Consider the following 26,383-nt stretch of genomic DNA (forward strand, 5'->3'; position numbering starts at 1 on the left):
AAAATTACATCTTAGGTCTAATGTAAAAACTAAGTTCAAATAACTTTTATCAGACAGTCTGTGGACGAGATTTTCTGGTAGGAGATGTAAAACAATCAATTGCAGTGGTCTGTTCTTTGGAGAATGAGAGTCTTTTCTGTTTCTAGTGTGTTAAGTACCCCTGCAACAGCTCCTGGCACGTTTGTCGACGTGGAAAGCACAATGTGGGTATCCTCTGGTGAGAGGAAAAGGTAAGGGGGAAACACCAGAAGTACAAGATTTGACTGCTCAGTGCTCCTGCGGATCAGAGCTGAGATGGGAAGAAGTCATCCCCAGCGCTCCCTGACCACTCGCAGCCCGACACGAGGCAGTGCCAATAAAATTTCACACATACCCAATGCTCACAAGCAGTTCCCAAACCACTTGTGCGAATCAGTTATTTCTCTGGCAGCTGCCTGCTCTCTGCCTGTATTTTGTGCTACAGTAAGACTTGCAGAGCCTTGTTGGAGAGTTGTTAAGAATGGCTTTATTTCATGGTCCAGAAAGGGACCTGCGGCAACCTTCTGCTCCCAAACTCTCTAAAGCACTGGGCAAGCCCAGCCTCCGACCTCGAGGTCCATACCCAGGTCTTAATGGGCATTTGGGAGTTTTATTGGATGACTCCGTGAAGGTAAGAGAGGGATGGCTTGGGTGGCAACTTGTCCCGCAGGAAACCCCATCCAGCGATTATCCACAACGGTGTTAGCTGCTTTACTATGCTGAAACTCTGACTGACATCGGAGAGGATTTCTCACATGGTTGGGAGGGAAAAATAGTTTTTAATATCAGTTTTTAAAAAAAAGAATGTATGGCCCCTATAAACTGTTAAACTTCACTTTATTGATCATAAATCTGTGTTTTGCTCAATGCAAAAGTTTTTCATCTTCCACAGAAAAATGCTGAAACAGCTACAAATATCAAAAACACAAAGTTTTCTCTCCTGGACAATTTATATGGAAGTTATTGGATTTTTTTGTTTAAAAGCACTCTTACCACGCTGCGCTCGCCCACCAGGTTAGGAGAAATTGCCTTTCATTGTCAAGCTTTATTCCTGTCCTCCTCTGATGGGAAGAGACCTGAAAAATAAAGCAAGGGTGTTAGCCTCTTCTACGTACCGCTAGGGATAAAAGGGCTGAATTGGATAAGAAATCCAAGCAATAGGAATAAGACCTCAATAACATCGGAGAAGGAGATACTCCTTTGCAAAGCCACTGCCAAAGTAGGGCACAGGCAGCAAAAGTGCTACAGAGCTGAGCACGGGGCTCACAGCAGAGAGACACCTCGCACTGAGATTTATCCCAAGGTCCACCCCCAAATACGATGGCTGCTGTCGGTGTAGGATGGCCAGGCCAGGTCCTCTGGGCACATTTCTGGGAGTTAACGTGGCCTTGGGGTGTATCCCCCTGCTCTGTGACCATGGGCATGGTCCCATCCGTGCCCCGGCCTCTCTGTCTGCAAGTGGGGCGATGCACCTTGAGACCAAGAGATTAACAGCCCTGTCTTGGTATTAATGACCTGCAAAAGCTGCGAAGGTGCAGAGCAGGGCAAAGAAATCTTGATTTATTAATGGCAAAGCAGAAAACTGGAAGGAAAAAGTGGAGTATTCCAGACCAGCCAAGGGTGGTATCGAGACAGGGAGATTTACCCTGTTGTAGCATGCATTTAAAATGGGTCATTTTAGCTAAGGCAGCTGTGTATTAGCACATTGAATATATTAGGTCTCCTGAGACTTTTTTTTTAATATCAAAGCCCATTCAGGGAGAGAAATAATAGGAGAAAGGGTATTTTTTTCTTTACATCCAACTGTCCAAATTACAAAAATTGTGCTTTTCCCTTGTAACCTGGAAGCCCCCTTTTTCTGCTTGTTCTCCATCATGTGGTACAACAGGTCTCAGTGCTCCCCTACGGTGGTCAGCATCTCCGTAGAGATAATGGACTGGATCATCACCTGGATGCAATGTTTCTCTTTGGTCATAAATCACGATGGGAATACAGTAAACAAAAGCCATGAAATATGAACCCACATAAATAAAGGAAGGGAAGGACTGTGAATTGTCTGGGGAAATCTGTACAAAGAAAGGGAGGAGGAGAGACTTGCACTGCCGGAGGAACCACGGCAAATATACATCCTGATTTTAAAGTTAAACTGTTACTATAATTATTTAAGATTGGCCTTCTCCTGTGTCTCACAGGATGAGGCTTTGTTCTCCTTTCCGCTAATTTCATGTGCTTTCTGTTCCTCTTGGGCTTTGCTTTTATTTCTGTGCTTTTCCCACTTCTAGTAATTCTGTCTACAAATACCCTCGTTATTTCATCATCCCTCCCAGCACACACAATCCCCAGCTCTTAGACGGTTTCTTCTTCCTTTGCCTCGGTTCTGCTAAATTCACGTACTTCTCGGTACCAACCTGAGAACTCTAAACAGCCCCTACAGTGAAAAACGCAGGTCAGTCAAGTCATGGGCTTTAGCTCTCATCCACATTCAAAAGTTGGGGTCCAAGCACATCTGCATATTAAATTAAACTTGAAATGTTAAATCATCCTTCACAACTGCCCAGCCCTCACCAATATGATCAACTCTCCAGCTTTGGAGACGTGATGAAGGACACAAAATTTAGCAGATTGTCCTATTAAGAGGAAAAGTAAAAAGGAGAGGAAAAAAAGATGTTGAAATTTATTAAATAAATAAATAGTCCTGAAATCTTGGATGCTTAATGCTAAAACTTTGTTTAATCTTGTAGACAGAATTTCACTCTCTATGTTTATTGAAATGGTGGCGAGGAGGAATCTGTCACTGCTTTGTTTTACACCAATAACTGGAGCAAATCTATATGTCCATTCCATTGTAGAAAGAGATCTGTTTTCCTCAGCATCATTGCAGACATCCCAGGTAGTCTAAGATACCCTGGGATTTATAATTTGAGCACAGTTATTTTATATATGTCAAAATCAGTGGCTGACCTTGCTACTTCCTGAGGCTACTTCCATGTGACAACTAAACTACTTAAACACTTCTTCACCAAACTGCTGGCTGCCACAGTTAATTTCGTAGCCCCTGGGATCCAACACTTTGTGTTTCACAGAGCTGAAGGACCCTACTTAAAAAATATTAGTTGTATTGAAACATGTATGATACAATTTTTAAAAACATATTTTATTTTCACTGACTCTATTGGATTTTATTTTCTCCTTATGGACACAATTACGTATTCACATAGATACTAATATTTAGGTCTTGACAAACTCCCACTTTTAGTGGTTTGTTGAATGTTCAGTTCAGTTGCCTCCTAATGAACTAAGTTATCTACAAGGATTTTTAACATGGGTGTAATTTTATTTTCTAAAATAACACATGTCTATCTGTTTGGTGATGTGTGCATATTAGAAGATAGGATAAAATAAACAGAACGTGGGGCTTTGATTTGAACCATGTTTAAGCGGTACAGGTAGAATTGTGGGTTTTTTGGACCAGCTGCTTTGCTTCAGCTTTGCGGTGCAGTTAATAAACGTTGCAGACTGCTTTTTCAGAGCTTATAAACTTAGCAGAAATAAAAGGAACTAAGGAGTCTGACAACTGAGTGAAGCTTATAAATGCCACGGAAAGCCCTTGGGGCCCTGGCTCCTGGGGAGTATATCAGAGCCCTTGCAGGGTTTATAAATTCTGCTTATTTACTGGCAGGTTCTCTCCTGACCATAAAAACCATAGGTCAAAAAGCATTGCTAGATGGGAACATGAAGCCTAGCTTTCATTTAACTCCAACTTCTTACGCAAGCCTATGTAGCTCATCAGTAAAGCTGTGGTGTATAGTGCTGAATGTCACATGGAGTCCATCATGGGGAAAGTATCTGCAGCTCCTGACTTGATGTAGGACTGATGCCCTGGAGAAGTTAGCTTCTGGCTCCTGTTCAGGCTCTATTTGCATCTCTCTTTGCACTTTACAATCTGGGGAACCCTGCCAGTTAGCTCAGATGGGACTGCTTTAGGGTCAATATTTCAGAAGCACATAAGTCAGTTGAGCTGCTTCCTAGCAGGGGACAAGCAGGACCAGCACTCAGGGCTGTGTCCCTGCTCACCTTGTGTTCCCACTGCCCGGGCTGGCTTCCAGCCCCCCAGGGTGTGAATCAAAACTGCTGCTTTGCATCCCCTCCACGGATCTCCATCTCAACCTCAAGGAATTTGGGCTCATGAATAGACCGATTTGTTCACAGGAACCCAACAAGCCCTTCACCAATTTCATGCTCCTGAGCATTGCTGTAGGCAAGCACCCACCTGGCAGGAGGAGGAAGAAGCACCGTGATCACATCAGGTTTCTTCTAAGCATCCTGGTCCCAGCTCCGTTCCACCCCACCCGCCGCCTGACAAGCTGCTTTAATGGATAGGCATTGGCCTTCAGTGGGGGGGCTAAATTTAAAACTTTCCTATGCTTCTCTTGTCAAAGTTAAAAGCTTTTCATGTCTGTGTTAATGGTTCTTTTTTTTTTTCCTCCTGTCTGCTGGCACCAATGACAAATACTACATCTTGCATTGAGTAACAGCATATTGAATGGCTGGCAGAGGCAGAATACGGCACCTGTAATTTATCTCCGGGAGTTTGGGTTGGATGACACTGCTGGGAACAGACGGGGACTCTGAGCTGTCACCTGATTACTAATTCTAGGATTTCTCCTCCGAGAGTGAGAAGGAGTGAGCTAGGCTGAAGGGTACAAAAAGCAAATCAATAAACAGGTTAGTGTTTGCATCATTATTAACACTCGGGCTGTCAACACACCCATTGAAACTATCGCTCAGGGCAGCTTCAGATTTAATGGTCAGTGTAACAGATTTACTGTAAATGTTAGCTAAGGCTGAGCGGGAGGGGGGGATCTCATTGACAAATAACAGAGATTTCAGTGGGATGCATGAAACCGTTTATGTCTGTGCATAAATAACGGCGCGATCGCCAGGCGGAGGCGGGTGCCTTTCTGCAGTATTTCTTCCTGCGGGGCTGCAGCGTATCCCTCCGGGTCCCCTTCCCTCCCAGAGCCCCTGCCTCCCTCCCCTCTCAGGCAGCAGCCGCACATCAATTAAATCACCGAGGGAGCTTTGATCTTGGGAACCCGTCACAAACCCCGTAATAGCCTGGAGAAGGGAGGGAAGGGAAGGGTGATGCTGCCATCTTCACACCAAATTAGCCCGTGATGGGAAAAAGCTTTAAATGAAGTTGGGTTTTATTGTCTTTACCCAGCTGATGGGTTCCTGTTGTTTTCCCTTCTCCATGGACGAAGTCATCTTTGCAGAGGTTTCTTAGGAGAACTCCTGGCATTACCCCTTCCCCGGTGATCTGTCCTCACGCTTTCCACAAGTAACACACAACCAAGCAGCTCTGAGCAACATAAATGAATGCACAATCAAGTGTCTCTGCTTAAATTACTGATGAAATGATAAATCTGTTGCAGAGTAAATTGGCTGAAGATGAATCTTTCCGAGTCCTGTCGATGCTGCCACTTTTTCAAATGAAAACCCTCATAAAGAAATTAAACTGGTTAAAATGAAAGGCACCTAAATTCAAGTAGCTTTTGCAGTGGAAGGTTTCCCAGATTGCACTGTCATCTCAAACAGATCCTTCTTCAGGAACACTCTGCTGCTTTATTTTCTTGTTTTAAATGGTTCCCGCATGCACATTTATAATTGTGCTTCAATCTCCAGGTAACAGTTTTCACTCGCTGCTGCTGCCAGGAGAAGAAGGGACCCGGAGGCTGAAGCCTCCAAGTGTCGGGATGTACCAGCCACGTGTAGCTCTCTCTGACTCAAGGGCTACTCACCGCCTCGGAGGTTTGAGGCTAATGGCAAAATATAAAATGCTGGAGCTCACTGCTTTGATGTTCCCAAACTGCATCTTCATCTCCTGTCCTCCAGGAACTGCCTTGCTCAGTGCGACCTCAGAAAGTGTGTTTTTGTACAACGGATTAAATCTCCTGTGCTCCAGGATGAAAGAGTCCTTGCTGGGAGTGCCCACCCCAGTTGAACTCTACCTTTGGACCATGGACTCAGGACAGAATCAAAGATGCTTGAAAGCTCCTAACCATGTCCTAAAAATAACCCAGTAAAGCTATTTCAAATCCCTCTCATAGGAAACTTCCATTCAGAGCAACTACAGAGAGACCCAGCAGAAACTTAGGGCAGGGTTCGAGACCATCTCAGAGCTGTATCTCTGCAGGGCATGGACCAGTCAGCAGAGCCTAAGAAGGGTGTAAGGTTGGTCACTCAGGAGATATCTCAGGAGCCAGAGCAGCACAAATGCCTTTCCCCCTCGCTCCGGACTGTCCCAGCCTTCACCTAGCTGCGCACGGCATCTCAAGATGCTGTTTCTGCTTATCTGCCCACAGCGATGTTGATAAGCTCTGTCATTAGTGCGACCGCTCTTTAAACACACAATACAGTGGGGACAGGCTTCTCTCAGCCCTTAATTTCATTATAAACAAGCCCAAGATGAAACCCATGTAGCTCACAGCAGAGCTCCCTGAATGCCCTTTCTGCCAGGCAACGTCCTGCGACAGGGGCAGAGGATTAACCCATTAACACCAGCATCTCCGGGCTCTGGGACGGGACATGCATCACCTGCAAGTGTCTTCCACATTTTGTGGCTTGCATTATTTGCTGGGACGCTAAGCCCTGCCCAGACCCAGCAGGAATGGGCAGGAATCACAGGCTTGCTGGGACACGGGATGCAGGCAAGGTTGCCTGGTGTTACAGTTTGTAAGTGCAAGTATTAAAACCCTCCAACATCTGGCTCAGGACCCACCAACGTGGATCTCTGTTCACGTTACTTATTTCTGTGGTGTTACGTCGTGGTTCAACCCCAGATCTCCTTAGCAAATCTGATACCATAACTCTGCCCACGCTGGTAAACCCACTGCCCAGGGGGATCTCAGATGGACATCCCGAAAGCGCCTGTGAGATAACCTGGGACTGCGTCATCCACTCAAACTCCACTGCCAATGCTGAGCTCCTCTCCAGAGAGCATGTCCCCTTTGTGCCACGAAAACATCAGCTCAGTCTCCCAGGCTTCACGAGACTTGCAACGTTAGAAGCTCAAAAAAACAAACGCAGCAGTTGCAAAACCAGCATTAACGTCTTTAGGTTTGATTTTGATTTCTAAAGGGCTAGTGGCAAAGGAAAGCTCTGGCTCTGGAGCCTCTCTGTGGAGTTGAGCTCTAATGCCTCTAGAAGAGAGCGGCCCCATGAATTCAGGGAGACGCTTGCTTTCTTTAACCTGCATACTATCGACTAGAGGAAGAACAAACCTCCCTTGCAAGCCTTAATTGGAGCAAGTGGCATCTGACGACTTTTGTTTAAACTGTAAAGGAAGACTCCTCCCTGGTGGGAGATGTTCAGCAATCAAAATGAGGAGGAAAAAAAAAACCAAAACCTTTGCTGCACACAGCTTGGCTGTGCCGTAGATAACCCAGCGGAGAGCGGCCCTGGGAGTTGCTGAGATATTTGGACAAGGTGACCTCGCACCGCGCACATTAGCTGTATTATCGGCCTATAAACTGTCTCACTGTTTTACATATCCGTATGGCCCACATATTGAAGGAGAAGATTAGCTTGATTATCAATGGGGGAATGAGCCAAACAATTACTTTCATTATTGAATATCCAATTAATTATTCAGGAGGCAAATCAATTATTCATATCTCATTTAAACTGGGTGGGGGGAGAAGCGTTGCCACTTGGCAGAGCTGTTCACAGCCTCTCCAGATACAGCAACAATTCTGCTGCAACAGGGAGGAATTGTGTTGGGAGCAAAAGCTGGCCCCAAAATTCTTTTCCCCGGGCCACATGGATATCCATCCACGCACGTTTGATGGCCAAGGCCAATTCTAGAGAACTGTGACAGTTTGGGGTTCCCCGTAGGGTCACCTCAGCCATGATTATTACTACCTTTTTAATGTAGTAAATGAGCCCCTTCCAGGTCAGCACCGACAGGAGTTCAGAAGCCCATGGGAGTTAGGGATGTGCCATAGGAGCACTGAGGCGTTGAGGACTTGGAGGTATTTGTTTTTATGTGAAAGAAAGAAAAAAGCTCTCATCCAGATAGCAAGAAGGAATCTCCTGAGGAACAGTAGACTCTTAACTGTTTTTCAAAGCCTCATAGAATCATACATAGATTTTACCAGCAAAATATGCGTCTTGCTTCCCTCATTTAAATAATGGAAATTAAAAAAAAAAAAAAAACAAAAACATTTTGCCCATCCTCCGGTTGCTTTTGCTGTGCTTTCTTTGGAGGCAGGAATGGGTATATTACGCGTACGCACAGCATCACACACAGTCTAGTCTGCATCCAGACAGCACCATCCCGGTGCTGCGGTGCCCAGTACAACCATATACCCTTTGCCATGGCCACGCGTTGTGCTCCCGTCCAAAGCATCAACAAGCAACAGATTGCTGGGTTCAGAGCACCCGCTGGCTGCACTGTAGAGCAGGGGGTAAGTAGGAGAGAAAGGGGAGAGAGAGACAAGGAGAGGAAGGAAATACAGCCAGCGAGAGAGCAGGTCCAGGAATATAACCAGAGTGCAAATGGTATGGAAAGGCCAAGGTCTGAAAACTCTGCTTTTCCGTAAAACTACCCACGCAGGAGCTGACAGCTGGCTGCAACTGTTTGAAAAGCAGGGAAACAGAAGGAATCACAACTTGTGTGTGTGTGTGTTCAAGACAAATGGGTCCCTGGGACATTCAGTGTCTGGGAATGCTCCTTTCCTCCTTGCTCTCTCACACAGTCACTTGTTCTTGCTCGGCCAAGGCCCAACCCTCTGGTAATCTCAATTTTATTTTTTGTTTACTTCTTTCCACAAGCAGAAGCAAGTGATACCATATTGGGAACAAATTGTCAATTACCGAACAATCAAGCCCTCCATTTGTTTGTTAGATTGGGTCTCAAATAGTCCGATTAATTATAACAGCACTAATTATTAAGATACACTGGTAGTCATCTCCTATTTCAGAGAGAAGGAGAAAGTCTTTCCTTCTGCTTTTGCTGTCACAGTAGCAGCCTTACCCAATAGTGCGATTTATCTCTGTCAAGCCAGTAAAATGATAATGCCAATTAAATCACACAAGTAATTGCTGTTGGGGTCCCCATGGATTTCTCCCAGCAGAGTCAGGTGGAATATGAATGCAGGCTGGCCGGGGAGGGCTGGATCCTGCGGCAGGGAGCACCGAGCCGCCCTCCGCCCGCACTAGTCCCTGTCCCCCTTTGATCATTACGGTGGGGACCTCAGGGCAAAGCTCTCCCGCTTGCGCTCACAGGCTCCCCAGTAGCCCCAACAGTGTGGTTTCACAGCCAGAAGTGGGTAAAGTTGCTCAGTCTCAAATAGGATTGCCACAGAGGACCCATGGCATGAAGCTGTCCCTTTTTTTCTCTCCTGATTCAACTGGTTTTCTTCTCGTGGCTTTGGTAATCTCTAGTATCTCTTGCTCCTGGTCTGCTTGGACCTGGGCTGTGTCCCCATCCCCTCAGACCAGAAATGCAGCTGAACCTCTGGTCAGAGCTGGCGTTACAGGCCTCCCCGTACACGTACACTGTAAAATATAAAGATATACGTACAACACACACATACATGCAGCCTGGTCCAGAGAGGCTTGAAGAATCACATACACAGATAACAGTGGTTATTGCTACGGCTGCTGCAAAGCGGGGGGTGGCCCCACCTCCTGCCCTGTGCTTTCTGCTTATTGTAATGAATCGATGTCTCTGCATCTGGGCAAACCCCACCTAAAAAGAACGGTGTGATCTAACCCAATCTTGCTTCTCATTCAATTAAACCCCGTGAAAGCAGGCATGTAACCTTGTTAATATCACGTTTATTAAAGGGAAGGGGGACAGAAAATTAAGATATACTTCATGTTGTTGCTAATTAGAAAAATTGAGACTTTGCATCTGTGCAAGGCAGAGCAACATGTGGCATTAACAGATGTGAACTCATTACACAGCTGCATCGCAGGAAATTGTGCCACCACAGCGTCAAAAATCTCAAAATCAGATTTCTCCCAATGCCTCAGCTTCCCATTGCCTTCTCCTTTCTTCCTCTATAAAAGTTTGTTCTGGGTTTTTTTTACTGTTTTATGTTAGGGAACAGAGAGGAAGGGGAGCTGTTCTTTTTGTAAAGATACACTGAACCCCCCTGGAAAGCTCAGAGCAGAAACAAGGCAGACTGCAGTGTGACAGCATGACCACTGGCTCCTGCTAAAATACAGGCAAAAGGTGCTACATGGCTGGAATAAAATTCATCCTGCCCACCCCCAGCTATAGCATTTTCTGCGGGGAGCCAAGCAGGGAGGATTGCAGGCAGCCTCTTCCCCAGGGCTTTCCAGACACCGCTTCTCTGCAAAGTGGAGGGAAGTGGGAATAATACCTTAAATGAGGTGTCACCGATAAAGTGCTTCAAATCCTGCCCTTCATCCCCCTGGGAGCTGGCTAACATCACCAGACCACTTGTCATCAACAGTAAGGAGCAGCCAAATAGCATGAAAATAGGTCGCTTTTTTATCATTTCCTCTATATGTTCTGCTTAGCTTTTTGCTTAAGATAGTGGAAGCCAGTCCCCGGGGGCTGGTTTGGAGACTCTGGGAAGAAAGCAGAGGTCAGGCTTGGGATTCCTCCATTATAGAGTTGCCAAGAGCTGATTTGCTCTCTGGCACAGTTGAATGCAGCCCAGCAAAGCAGCTGCATAAAAATGCAACAACTTTGCTTAGGCCTGTTTCATTTGTGCCTTATTCAGCTCTGGAGAGGCTCAGCTGTATTTCTGTACTGTCAGAAAAATCTTGGTGTTATCAAGAGTCATCACTGTTTGGGGAGGCACAGGCAGGGCACCAGGGTAAGGGGGCTGTAACCCTCTTCCCAAGTAGCTGGGCATTGGACACAAGTAAGACATAGCCTGGAAAATGAACCCCAAAGACTGTTTCTCTTTCTCCAAAGCTTTTGCAGGGACCAAGTGGAAGTTTTGTTGCAGCAACACAACATCTTTTTCCCCCATCTCATTCCCAAAGATTTCTACTGACTTTAAATGTTACATCAAATGCCTACCTGACCCCCAGCACCTGCTCTCCCAATCATCTGGGAGCAGGATGTGGAACAAGAGCTACGCTTCAGACAGCAGCTGGAAAAGGAGATCCAGCTTTTCTCCCGATCATAAGCACACCAGCTTATGTATTCTGCTAAAATAAGTCTTCAATTTAAGAGCTTTGCTGAAACAAACCTTCGGTAAATGCACTTGGCGCTCCAGTGCAATTTGCCTGCTGCCTCCCTCACCAAAAAAAGCATTGAAAAAACCCCAAACAATTTTTAACAAAAAAATCTGGTTGCTGAGCATGCTATGGGCTGTCTGACAAAGCTCTCCCCTTCATTTGCACGGGCAAAGAGTTGGCTAACATGGATTTTACACTAGCTGTTCTGAGCAGCCACCGGTAGCAATGTTCCTCGCTTGCACCATTTTATCGAGAGCCATTTATCCTTCCTTTGTCCCATGCGAACCTGCTGCGTGCAGCACAGAAACCCGTCACCCCACACACACTGCTGAGGCCTTCAATCCCTTTGTGCGGGCTGTTTCATTTCATAGACTCAAGGGTCACTTTTATTGTGGTCTCCGCTAAATGAAATCACAAAAGCAATTTAAAATCGCTTAAGCAAATCATGAAAGATGCAATATGAGGAAAGGGCTGTGAATAATGGTTAGCCTAAAGCATTGCAACAAAGGGAGTGACTGTGCTTTTGTCAGGTCCTTTCTCTTGGTCCGTATCCTTCATGCTGAATTCCTCATCTTCTGCCTCAGATTTTGGGCAGGAACTCATCAAAGGAGAAAGACACTCTTATCAAATTTCTAACATTGCCTGCTATTCTTCATGGAAAATGATCTCCAGGATGTAGAGAGAGCTGCAACTGAGTATGGCATTTCAGATATGCAGAAGCCAGAAAATAATAACAAAAACATAGGATACCATTTTTAACCTGGAAATTATTTTCTGGGAGAAAAGAAATGTCACTGTACCCTGTGAACTTCATCCTTATCTGACCATCTAACATTCAGCAGAAACTTCTGTCTGCCTCCAAGCTTTGTCCTAGAGGTCAATGGTCCGATATGGAACAAAGTTAGACGTGACTAAAATGACTGCGAGATAAATTTTCAAGCAACTTTGCTTCCCATCCCATCCCACCATCAGGGATATCGTTCATGGAATATTTTTGTTGCCCCATGGATGACTTTCTCACAGCTTTGAAAAGGTCTGTTCATCTTTCATCAGCCCTTTCACTCGTATGGCGTTTGCTCCCATGCTGCCAGGGAGCATCCTACAATCCTACAAGCTGAGCAACCACGTTGGCTCAGATGTTTCCTAGTGTCCTGGATCCTGTGAGACCAGGTTTCCCACTGCTCAGTACCCAGGTAGGGGTGAGAACCTCAGAGTTCCCATTAATGAAGTATTGGCACTGAGCAAGGGGCAACAACTCACTGTGACAGATTCATTATAAAATAAGACAGAAGATAGCTACACTCACTCAAGAACCAAAGTGATGGCTGAGGTCTCCTCTAGACCAGGTATCTCTGTATCAGGACTCATTTCTATCCACAGTTTTCTTGATCTAGATTTTCCCAGGCAGCTACAAGTCAGCAGCGTTCAAAGGCTTTGTGAAAGCAGCAGCCAATTTTGGTGCCTCAATTTCTGGCTAGGAAGGGGGAAAGAAGAAAAGGAGAGGGACTGATCTGGGGGTCTCAATGTGGTGCTCAGAAACTACAGTCAGCATCACGAGTGGTTTTTGAAAAGCCTGTACTTTTGCTCTGGTGATGCTCAGCTTTATGCAGGAGGAAGGCACATCCAAGTCTACCTCCCATGGACAACACTTCCCAGTTCCCAGCCTTGAGGTTTCCAGCTGGATCTGTTGGACAATATTCAAAACTGGATTAAAGTGTTGCAGCAGACCCTCATCTATAAAATATGATCCAAGCTGAATCCACACATCTGAAACAGCAGAAATACTGCAGATGATGGGCCAGATGTGCCCTTATTTTTAGCTCAGGACCATGTTGGATCCTGACACCACCTTCTCAAGTGGACAAGCTCTGCCAATCACAAAAAGGATCCTACAGAGCCATTGCCCACAAGCCTGAAGAGCCCCAAAGGCTAGAGAGGATTCAGTGCTACTGAAAGGACAGGTGAATCCAGCTGTTCATGAGGTTTCCAATCCTGCCGCATCGCCTGCTCACTAACCCTAAAGGTCCCCAGAGGGTCTGGAGAGGTCAGCACAAAGGCAGTAGAGAAGATGGCCCGGAGGAGAAGACCTTTTTATTTCTTCCCTCAAGAAATGACCCAATAAATGCTTTCGGCAAATTCCCCCCAAAAAGCCTTTCTAAGCTTATGCATGATAATAATATTTCCCACATTTTCAGTTCACTCAAATATTCTTGCTAAAAGCTATTAATAATCCACCTTGAGCTGTGAGCACATGTGCACCTGTGTGCGCAAGAAGACAAGCCATCTCTGGTGGAGTGAGAGCGTCGATGAAAAATGAACTGCCTGAAATTAACTTTAAGCGTCCAAGTGATTAAACCATTGTGCTGTGATTGTGTACGATACTCCCTTTCTTCAGCAATTAAGGCTGTATTGATCAGATAGCGCGAGGAAAGGGACTGGCAGAGTAATGCTCATTCAGGCTGCCATAATTAAGAGTGATCATCTATTGTTCTGGAGTACACAACATAGCCCAGCCCCATCAGGCTCTTTCCTCTCGCCTCCCTCTCCCCTCGCTGGCCCTCGCTCCCCCATGGCAGCCCCACGAACACGTGGATTGAGCATCTGCTTGGAGTAAAAACCAGAGCAGGAGCTGGCTGAAGTTGCTCTGTAGCAGGTCAGGATGAAATCCATACCTTTCCCCAGCCACTCAGTCTCAAGACAAGCAGATTCTGCTATTCACTACCAAGAAGGGAAAAAATGGGAAAAGGAGGGGAGCGTGAGAGAAGACAGCCCATCGCATCTGAAAGCAAGTTTCAGGCCAGACCATGGGGCAACCAGACTTCACCAAGACTTCGGAGGAATGGCACCTCTGTGTCAGGGTGGGTCATTCCAGCAAGAACAAACACCTCCCAGAAGAGATCCCCCCACTCTCAGAATGAATCCTTGTTCTTTTTGTTTAGTTTTATTTTTTCCAAGAAAAAAGTACTCAAGCCAATCTTCTGCCCTTAGGCACAGCTTGCAGTTGGCTCCTTATTTATATCTTACCTGGCAAATTTGTTTCTTACAACTTCTGCTGAACCCTTGCTAAGTGGCAGTCTGACCAAACTCTCGCTTTGCCTTTCTTCACTTCATGGTGCATGGCTCAGCCTGTGAAAATTGCCATGGAGTAACAGCATTTAAAACTTCAGCTGACAGACTATATGCTCACGATTTCTATGACAGCAGTCCTTGGGCATTTAAACTCTTGTGGTAAAGGATATTTCCTTCCTTAATTATTTAGTTCCCAGTGTATCATTTCTCAGTGTATTGATGGTACTTGCTGTGAGCCCCAGAAGAATGATACTTGTCAATCAAGGTGTGTAACTATTGGCTTGGGGAAGGATTTGGGTCATTTCCTCATGAAGACCACAGAATACAGCACTTGGAAACATACTTCCCCAGAAAGCAAGGGCACATGGCACTGAGCCACGTCACTCTAGAAGTGATGCAGTGATTTATTATTCACCACAAGACCTTGCAAAACTTGATGCTGGTATCTAAAACAATGTGATAATCACTGATCTTTTCCTTCACCTCTGTGGATTGCTATCAAACTTGAACCATAAAGAGAAATAATTTGCATACCTGGGTTACATTTCATGCCATAGCCACAAACCAAAGTAAGGTAGCCTAAACTTCAGCTTGGTGCTTTAACCCCAAGAGCGCCTTTCTTTCCAGTTGTTGTGTGGAATCCGTAAGTATGACTGCAGCTTTCTCATTGTCAGTGTCTGTCCCACTCATCAAGCTAAAAGGGTAGACGGGCTAGTAGGGATGGCACACGTGTGTCTGATCATGAAGTCCACATTCACACAGTACCTTCTTTTCATAAAAATAAATCAAGGTTGCAGTCCTGCACTTTCAACCTACGCAGTGTCTATTCACTTTAAATACGTGTCTCACTACTTTATTCACAGTTCTTGCTTTAGTAGAGAGATGTGGCCTTGCCATTGTTTTTCCAGTTATCTCAGTCCTGGCCCTCATGAAGATCGTTGTTCATCCCTGTGTCAGCCAATGTCCTCTGCTGAATATAGGGCTCCTTTCTCCCTTTCAATAAAAAGCGTTCGCATTTCCTTCTGCTTGACAAAACCCATGCCATTGATAACCAGCATGTCCAGGTGCTGCTAATCTGAACCCTGGCAGTGCGCAATTTCATTTTGCGCTGCCCTAGACCAATCCTGTTTCCTTGCGTACTTTGAATGGTACAAGCTGCTGCAGGAAGAGAGACGGAGATCTCTGCTTTGCTCTATTTCTTCCTCTCTCACAAGCTCAGTGTTACTCAACAGCTCATGCCCGGGCAGAGTAAAGGGTTAAGCATGAAGATCTGGAAGAGACTGAGCTGTCCTGACACAGCGCTGCCCTTTCGCCTCTTCCTCGCACATAGACACTGTTCACATAGCCTGCATTCCTCTCCAGTTAACACCATTAAGCTTTGACCTGAACTAGAGAGAGAGCTAAATATGTGTGCACCTGTCCTCTTATAATGACCTGCTATTATCATTTTCCACCCCTCTTTTTTGATTGATGGATATTATATGCATAATGACCCTCAGGATTTTTTTCCTCTCTTTTTGTTAGGCTTTGCTAAAGCAACCTGCAAATTAATTTAATATCCTCTTTTGGTTGGGAGCTATGAAACGAGGGCTCGAGGCTGATGATGCGTAAACCATTTGTGGCATGTATTTAATCTCCGGACAATGGATAGAGATGTTAGTGCATGCTACACTAAGTTCTATTTACGCTGGCTATTAAGTGCAGTCAAGCTGAAGGCAATCGGAGCACATTACAGGGCCTAATGGGAGAGGATGCTACACAACAGTACATTAAAGACTGAAAATGAATTAAGAAGGAAGCATGGTAGAGAAAGCAGACAAGGAAAGGGTTCTGTATACAGATAACTCTTATTGACAGCACAAATATTCATGTACTCTGAGTTCCCAAATCCAATTTTGGTATTGGATACCACTCTAGAGGGAATGTTTTGAACTCCATTTTCATGCAGATACAAAATGACTTGCAGTCAGCCTGCCCCCTCTCACCTCCGACTCAGTAGCTTGTATAACCCGATGCTGGGAAATGCGTCCCCGTTACCTACCTTGCAAAGCTGAGCCGGATGGCTCCTGACCACCTAAATTAGGCCAAACTTTATTGGCCTGCTCCCTGAAATGCATCTGGCCCCAGGAATTATGAATATACATTGCTGCACTCTCAGTCCTGTTCACTCTCCTTGGCACTTCTTGCCCTGGCTGTTGCATAGCTGAGAAAATTCAAGCCCTCTGGAAAAGATGGGAGAAAAATGTACAATGGGAGAAGCATATGAGTTGTGAACACTGTATCTTTGCTTCTGACTTTTTTTCCCTGGTATCTGGGTGGCAAGAATTTAGAAATGACAAAATACTGGCCTGCTGTCTTTTCAAAACCAAGCTGCATGTCATGGTTTAACCACAGCCAGCAACTAAGCACGACACAGCCGCTCGCTCACTCCCCCACAGTGGGATGGAGGAGAGAATCAGAAGAGTAAAAATGAGAAAACTCGTGAGTTGAGATAAAGACAGTTTAACAGGTAAAGCAAAAGCCGCACACTCAAACAAAGCAAAACAAGGAATTCTTTCACTCCTTCCCATCGGCAGGCAGGTGTTCAGCCATCGCCAGGAAAGCAGGGCTCCATCACGCGTAGCGGTTACTTGGGAAGACAAACACCATCACTCTGAACGTCTCCCCTTCCTTCTTCTTCCCCAGCCCTATATGCTGACCATGATATCCTATGTATGGAATATCCCTTTGGTCAGTTGGGGTCAGCTGTCCCGGTTGTGTCCCCTCCCAACTTCTTGTGCACCCCCAGCCTGCTCGCTGGTGGGGTGGGGTGAGGAGCAGAAAAGGCCTTGACTCTGTGTAAGCACTGCTCAGCAGTAATGAAAACATCCCTGTGTTATCAACACTGTTTTCAGCACAAATCCAAAACATAGCCCCATACCAGCTACTGTGAAGAAAATTAACTCTATCCCAGCCAAAACCAGCACATTCTCCACCTCTTATTCTGTACCATTTACATCATGCTCAGGTCCCACACTATCCAATACATCCTCATTAACCACCACTCCCCTTCCCATCCTTTGATATAATATGCAGATATCATTCCCTTAGTCTATGGACCACCCTTGTAAAATGTCCATAAAATGTCCACAAATGTCCACAAAATGTCCATTGAGTTCATTTAGTCCATGACTTTGGGCTCCATCTCTTACGGTGGTCACTCAGGACAGGAGAGGTGGTGCGTTGCGTGGAGTTACTGGGCACCAAATCAAGCCAGCTCAGGTCTGGTCACTGCTGCACTTGCACTGCTTCTTGTAAAGCTTGTGCTCCATTGGTTCAGGTGGTTCCTGGTATAGTAATTCCTATAACATGCAACTCAAATCATGGGTTACAACAATTTAAAGGTATATCCATTACAATTTCCACCCCTGATCCCTTTGGGCCAAGTTATAGGGTTTAACATCTCAATGAACTCCTCCCTTTGCCCCTGCTCTGGCTTGGGTTTATCCACAGACTGCAGTCCCTCCAGGGGTGTACCTGCTCTGTTGTGGGCTTATCCATGGCCACACGCTTTGAGATGCTCCAGCATGACCTCATGCACAGCCACTGATGGTTCAAGGTGTACCTGCTGCTGCATGGACTTATTCACAGTCCCAGATGCTTCGAGGTGTACCTTCTTTAGCATGGACTTATCCTTGGGCCACAATCCCTTCAGAGGTATACCTGCTGCGGCATGGACATAATCACAGCCACAGACACTTTGAGATGTACCTGCTCTGGTGTGGATTTACTCATGGCCACAGATGCTTCGGGGTGTCCTGCTCCCATGTGGACTCATCCACAGTTAACAGTCCCTTTGACTTGAGTTCACACTGGAGTTCCAGCCTGTCCAGCACAGCAGCACGGAAACAGCAGCGATGCCCTGGCCATCCCCACTGCTGTTATCAAACTGTTCCCAGGCACAGCACAGTAAGAGGATCAGCAGCACAGCAGTACAGCAGGCAGCAAAAGCGAAAAGCAGCCACCCACGAGCACCAGACTCTAATACACAGTGAGGCCAGCAAGCCCCACGGCAAGCACAGGAGCCTGTCAGTTAATAGCTAAACAGCAATAACAGCTATAAATTTGATCTAGCACATTCCAATCAAATCTGTCGTTATCTCAACCCTTCGAGCCCCACATTGGGTGCCAAAAAGGAGTGTCATGGTTTAATCCAGCTGGGAACTAAGCCCCACACAGCCACTCATTCAATCCCCCATGGTGGGATGGGGGAGAGAATCGGAAGAGTAAAAGTGAGAAAACTCGTGAGTTGAGATAAAGACAATTTAAAAGGTAAAGCAAAAGCCGCACACGCAAGCAAAGCAGAACAAGGAATTCATTCACTGCTTCCCATCGGCAGGCAGGTGTTCAGCCATCTCCAGGAAAGCAGGGCTCCATCACGTCTAACGGTGATGTGGGAAGACAAGTACTCCGAACGTCCCCCCCTTCTTCTTTCTTCCCCAACTCTATATGCTGAGCATGACGTCATATGGTATGGAATATCCCTTTGGTCAGTTGGGGTCAGCTGTCCCAGCCGTGTCCCCTCCCAACTCCTTGTGCACCCCCAGCCTCCTCGCTGGTGGGGTGGGGTGAGGAGCAGAAAAGGCCTTGACTCTGTGTAAGCACTGCTCAGCAGTAACAAAAACATCCCTGTGTTATCAACGCTGTTTCTCCAAATGTGAAGAGACTGACTCTGTATGACGTCCTGAGTAAGGTGGTTTCATTTTTATTGTTGGAGGAAAAGCCCAGTTTACAATTAAAAGCTTGCACGGGAGAAAGAGAGCAGCAGCAACCAACTACTGAAACCACGTGCTCGCACCTACCAGCTCTGCTCAGTATTTCAGCAAGGCTCTTCCAGGATCAAGCTCTGATTATTATTATACCCAGGGGTGAGATTCACACCAGAAGCCCAAACTGCAGACACACACCTGACCCACTCCCTGCCCCCATCAGAGGAGGGAAATAAACTGTGCCCTGAAAGCATCTACCCAGTGTATTTTTGACATTTATTTTAGGACTATATTACTTCGGCTCAAGGCATCTCTGCCTGGATTGCCAAGACCTTCACTGACTGTAAATGGACCCTATGGCTGTCCACCACGGAGCTGTGCCACCAACACCTGGTCAGAAGAATCCCACCCCTGGGTCCTGAAGACAAGACAAAGGAGCGTGTCCTTCCTTCCCATGCAACTCTTAAAGACCAGACTTGCCTCTTAGATGACAAGTTCCTTGCTACTGTTGGCAGGGGCTTCTACACCAACTTGATGGCAATGGACAATATTTTTCAAGAATCAGAAAAAGAAACCTTATTCATACCCAGCGAATGTACTAAGAGTGGATGCAGACCCTGTAAGAACCCGGTGCTCTCTGACAACCCAAAAGCCTGAACCCACATTTGGATAAGACAAGAGAGCTTTCCTCCAGAACAGGAGCGTGTTAAAGAACAATTTTTCTTTCTTTAGAGAGCCCAAAGCCTTACCACCTCCTCCTCCTCCCACTTCTTGAAGCACTAGTGTAGAGTAAGAGCATAAAGGAATTACTTTTCACATAGCCAGTTTATTCTAAAAGCACGTCTGGCAATAAAAGGAGAGAATATTAGAATCATTTAGTAACCATCATGTTTTGGCAGCAAGGGAGAGCTTTGGGTCTCTTAAAATGCTAGCATAGTAAAAAAATCAATTGATTGCTAACATAAACAGAAATATACTGAAACCAATACCTGAGCATAAAATACTTACATAGTATTTTATACTGTGTACATAGTACACAGGAATTTAAACTAGTCTTTTCAAGCAAGGCATTGACTAACCACTGAATTTGTCTGGTTTTAAGGAGCAAGTAAGCAAGCTCTGCAGAAAAAGGAGTGCATTCGTATTCAAGCAAACCTCCCAAGTCCAAAACAAGTGACTTTCACACGGTAATTGGATAGGGCTGGAGGGAAGAGGTAGGAAAAACAGTGTTGGTTCATGGAGGTCTTCTTTTCCTTGGCTTTTGGTGGTGGTGAAACACTTTCTCCTCTCAAGGACATTCTTGCTGATGTGCGGATAAGTGTCCTTTCTGTCTTCCGGAGCAAAACATCTTCTGGAATAAATACATCATTTACATTTTCTATGAAATGTCCCTTAATTTTTTTTTATAATTATTTTCCTTGGGAAAACAGCCTTGCTTATATTTATAGGAATTTGCGACCTTCTTATATTTCTGCAATAAGTTCCTTTGTTCATTGTCATTCCGGTTTACAGCCTACTGTGACACCGAGTCAGTCTGAATTAACTGTGGGGTGTTTGTAACAGGCAGACACTACACAGCTACCATGTGTGCTACTGTCCGTGATAATTTTAGCACTGCCTGCTGCACTATTCCTGTGTCCGCAGCCCAGCACTCGGTAGCTGTCTCACAGCTACGGTCTTTCAACAATGTCCCAAGTTACACGTAGTGATGATATGCAACACAAACAAAATGTGTTCATGTGAGGCCTCGGTGCGTCTTCTCCCTTTTTGGGTGTTGAATATGATACTTGGATGCTGTGAGCTGCAGAACAGTTCGAAAACAAGCTGGCCTGAAGCCAGTTTGGGATCCTTCCTATTTTTAAAAACATCTTGAGAGGAGGAAGAGTAAGGAAGAGCACTGAGCAAGTGTTTCCTTCTTGCTAGCACTATAAATCTAACCACAGCTTGCTTCTTCACTTTCTTCTTGAGAAGTGCCCTGTCATCCTATCCCCACCAAAAGACTAATTGGGATCAGCACAAGAAAGAACAGACAGGGGAGGAAACGTTCTCAGAGCTCTTACAGACCTCAAAACCTCTGTCCAGAAGACTAAGGGTTGGATGGGCATCATGCTGAGAAAAACTTACAGCCTTGGAGGAAAGGAGAGTGAAGGGGAGGTGAGTCAAGAAGTGAAGCAGTATCACACACAATCAGCAAGAAACATTTGTCAAAGACCCAGAGGACCTCTTCTCCTGGGGTTAACAGGAACAGATTCCCACTGTGACCAAAGAAGAAGGTGCCTCTACCCACTCGGCACCCCGCAGTGCTCGCTGGTAAACCAGGAACATTGCTCTGAGGCCACTTGTGCAGACCTGTGAGTAATGCAAGGCAGGCAGTACTTTGCACTTTGCTTTCTCACTGAGTTTTATACAGCTTAACAAGTTCTCCATGGTTCAGTAAGTGCTTAAAAGGTTCAAAGTTTCTTGTTGTTTATAAGAAGAATGTTTGTGGTTTATCACCAATGCAATAAAACTGTTGAAAATAATAATCATAATCTGTGGATCTAACCCAATAGAAATGTCACAGTCCAATTCAGCACCCTTCCCAGCCAAGATACAACAGTCATCTACAGATAATTAAACTCTCTATGAAAGCCAAGTACACAAATGAGAGCCCATTGGGCAGCGCCATAACCCTCTGTTAGGAGTTAAAAACATATCTTAGCAACATGGTAGCATGAAGGACTTTGAAAATAGCCCTCTGACTACTTGCTTGCTGGGATTCAGCCTCAACTGGAAGCCCTCACCACCATCACCTTGGCAAATACACCAAGTACATCAGATGATGGTTAAACCACTCCTTGGTGCTGTCTCACATGTGGTTACATGAGGTAAGGGAGCAGAGTCTCCTAGACTCACTATTGACATTGCAACACCATCAATTTGAATGTTCTGCTCTAGAAGGATAAACATGTTTTTGTTTTAAAAAATCTACATTTCTAGAACTGTCATTGTCTCTGATCCACTGACACGTTCCAGGGGCTATGCCATTGCTCACACAAACATTGGGAAGTCCCCTTTTCATGCATCTAATTAGAGAAATGCAACTGTAGGATGTGTGGAGGGAGGGGGCAGGACAAGCAAACTCACAAAGACAGTAAAAGGTTCCATTGGAGACATAGATGAAAACCAGAGAAGGACGGAAAGGCAATACATGAAGGAAAGCGCATGGATGCACTGCTTTGTCCAGATATTTTGCTGCTGTTGCTGATGAGCAGAACTAGCATGTTCTCCCAGGCCTAAGTGATGCAAAATGGAAGAACTACAAAAATTATTATATAGGATTAACTTAAGATAGTGAACAACTGAAGGTCTGCAATCCTTGATTTTGTTTTCCCCATCAGAGGCTCACATGCCTATTGCCGAGGATTTACACTTTGGGGTACTTGGCAAAGGGTGGAAAATCCCCAACTCCTGTACAAATTCCAGAATACTTCTCCTTTTAAAGATAATCCATCTTTTCAGTTTGTCCTGATGACTTTGTGATGTTTGTATGGATCATAGATACTGCGTATTCCCCTGATAACCTTGGAGAGCAGGTAAATAGAGGCACTGAGGGTAGGAAAAGCACATTGTCCCGATACAGGAGGTTGATATGAGAGCACGAGTAAGTTCAAGGGAGAGCATTTAGAGTAGGGCAAAAGAGGCAAGAGTCTGAGTTTTGCTGAGAAAAAAACAGTGGTTCAACAAGATTGCTGGAGAAGTAAGGCATGGTTTTGCATGAGCTGGCTTATCAGGAGTAACAGTTACGTATTTATTTAGCTGACTTAAAATCATTTTAAAAATCCATGCAAGATTTTTGGATTCTGAGACATCATTGGCAGCACAGCAAAAGAACAGAGGCATTAAATACTCTATTAAACAGGAAATTGTTCAACTCTCCACCGAACATCTCTTCCCCACCTCATTTTCCACATTCTTTTGCCCTCTTCATCACTCTGGAAATTGAATTTTTAGGCTTTCTCAAAATGGCCAGAGCAGATAGTCTTGGCAAATCCAACTATCGAGGAGAAAGGCAGATCAAGGGTCTGTGGCCCCATACTGTCCCTTCCTGCCAGAGCTGACACCCTGTGGCTCTTGATAAGCCTTGCTGCTGCAAAGTGGGTATTTTTCCTTTTCTATTTTCCACAAGGAATTTCTAAGTAACAGCCTTTGTCCTGTAGCCTGTAGGTCAAGCAATTAGCTCAGTCATATCCATTTACCAAACTGTAGCTTTCTCTTTTTATGCTTTTAATATATTCTTCAAATCAGAAATGATTGAAATAATTATACCCCAATATTTTGATTTCATAAAAGTTTTTGGGAAAGCACCTTAAAAGAATCCTTTATAACCCTTAAAGTGTCTTGTCCTTCTCAGTATTCTTTCCTCAGAGTTTCTGTCTTCTCTTTTTCTTTTTCCCATAAATAACTTTATTCTGTAAATTTTATTTCAAAAGATATAAAATCTCTGATTATCCCTCTCAGTTCTCCTATAGTTCTTAGCAGCTCATAACAATGCCAGCTTCTCCAAGGGTCATTTTTACATGCCTTTTCTAACGTTCCAGTTAAACTAGTTAAATGAGGAGCTGATTCATTGTTAACCCATTTTCCACAATTTCCCTTTATGTTTTATAACATCTTTGATATTTCAAAAAATAGCCCTCTGCCTCTCTCCTTTCCTTAGCATTGTATTTCGTTAACCAGCAGTGCACGATCTCAGCTGCATTCAGAGAATCAATAACCAAAAACTTTTCCTCATCTCTCTCGGTGGCTCACTGAACATCAGGCCATAACACCACTCAGAAAATACATATTAGTGATGTTGCGAGGTCTGTCCAATTCATTTCAGCCCCTTGCGCAGGACCAATATACACATGCTCTTTTCACCTACAAATCCCCAGCAGCCTCTGCAATTAATACCTAATTAACAAACAAAAGCAGAGATGCCAGGTGGAACAGCAGAAAACCATTCACAGCTCACAAAAGGGAGCAATTAACTCCTGCCAGCTAAGGACAGTAAGAAAAATATTTCGTTATTGAATGAAGCAGTGTTGCCAAGATTGGATGTGTATAAAAAAATAAAATAAACCATGCTCCAGCTCAACTGCAAGATGTGGGCTTTGATTCAGGAATTGCTTATGGTAGGCCAGAGGCTGGACCAGAGGGTCATTATAATCCCCTTCTGGCAATAAGACCTATAAATCCACTGTTCTTCCAACAGCTTTTAAAGCAGATTATTTATGTCTTTTCATGTAAGCCATGAAGTCACTCCCACAAGAGATAAGGCAGACTTCACCACTGAATGAGCTAAGAACTGCATAAATTGGCTTCCCCCAGCAAACTTAGCACTTGTACACAGCTAACAAATTAGCAACAGCATCTGTGGAGGGGAAAAAAATATCTTTAGTCTTCCCAACCTGAGTGAAGACTTGCTTGAGTTCAGGCTGAGGTTAGCTAGCGGGTTTTGGCCACTGGAGCCGTGAGCCCTGTGCAGGTGTGCGTCCCTGCAGGGTAAATCAGCCCCTGTCCCTCTGCATCCTCCTGTGGGGTGAGCAGTGGGGAAATGTCCACATCCATCTCCCTGCCTCTTCTTGTCCCATTTTCTCTGAATCTGAAAGACTTTTCCTAGCTGATACACCTGGCTCCAGAGCCTCCCGTCTGCTTCTCCTCTCATCCCGCCCTCTACAACCCCAGAAAAGCTCTGGGTTTGCACGTGTAAGGGTGAAAGAGCATCGGTCCTGTTTCACACGCAGCAAGGCAGGGACGGATCCTCTCGGATCAGAGTGCTGCAAGCGGGCGAAGAGCATGGTCAACCCCTCCGGTTCTCTGGCCATAAATGACACATTCATTATATTCAAGGTTAAGAACTCTTTCTGTGTCTAGAGCCAAAATTTAAAATTCCTAGGCAAGGGATATCACTCCCACTAATAAAAAGGATAATCTACTTCGCTCTCAAGTCTGAGTCCTCTTTACATGGCTTGTGTTTCTGTCGGTGCCGGTACCAGCCCAGGACTTGGCAGCTCCCCGTGGGTGTATGGCAGCTCCCCGTGGGCGTATGCTCCCCAGCCCCGGCTGTTGACCTCCCTTCCCTGCACACCACAGCAGATTAAACTCTGTTATTACCATCAGCGCGTTTCTCACCAAGTATCCAGGCACCGTGCCTAGGGTTTTAACTCCCAGGTATCAGATCAGCAACTGAAGATGTGTTTGGGGAGGAACAGACGTCAGTGGAGCAGCAACAGTTGTCCCATCCATCCCGCCCCGCCGGAGCTCATGCGGTGACATGCAGCACCCACCTGCCAGGGACTCAGAATTTTTTTTGGACACCGTGATGCAATGCTGCAGTTTGCTAAATCCTACATGCCGAAGCCAGTCGCAATCCCATTGCAGCCGGTGCACGCACGGTTCCCAAGTCCTGCATGGGCTAGCCAGTAAATCAGGCCTGTAAAAGTATTTTTGGCCCCCTGCCCAGTATGTGTACCTCTTAATCCCTAATTCCAATTGTGTAAACAAGGCATGACATAACGGGTATGCCATGGAAATATGCTCTATAAAGTTGATTACCACGCTTCATCCTATTAGAATAGCAGTCACCGTGAAACTATAGATAAGGCTAAAGCAATTTATTTGTCTTTCTAAAGGAGATGGGCACATTTCGGCTTTTCAGAGCATGATCAAACTTGACAGGAGGACTCTAGAGCTGCTTCGTAGCTCTTATAACAGCTCATTTCGACCTGTACTGGCCGGGAATTTTTAAAAGAGATATCTTAAAAGGTCAGATTGACGATGGCCTTTGCTCAAGTATGCAAAGAGGGACAGCATAAAAAGCATTGGATTGCCTGGGTGACCTCTTTAGCTAGATGTAGTTTCAGCTCCTGCTCTCTCCTGAATGCAAAAGGCAGCTCTCAGTGCTCCTGGAGGAGGCAGGGATCTCGGAGGCCTTAGGGAAGGAAGAGCTGTAGCCTTATCCCCAGGCTGACCATCATGGGGGAGGTTCTGTGCCAGGATGACAGGAGGCAGCTGTGCTCCCTTTGTCCATCCAGCAGCCTCCAACAGCCTCATCCAGCTCACAGCTCCTACCTGAGTGTAGGGGTCAGGCCTGAAATTACCTGCTCAGGGTCACCCACAGCCTCTGTGACAAAGCTGGGACTTGAGCCCAGGTCTCCTGGGTCCCACCCCTGTGCTCATTCTTCCTACCTGCCTCCTATTGAAGGGTAAGGACTCAGGTCAAGACTTTCCTACAACCCCATAACACACACACAAGGCTTACTTTGTGGCTATCTCCCATCCAAGATCCTTCAGCAGGA

The sequence above is a fragment of the Calonectris borealis genome, chromosome 17, assembly GCF_964195595.1.
Source record: "Calonectris borealis chromosome 17, bCalBor7.hap1.2, whole genome shotgun sequence".
Classification (NCBI taxonomy): Eukaryota; Metazoa; Chordata; class Aves; order Procellariiformes; family Procellariidae; genus Calonectris; species Calonectris borealis.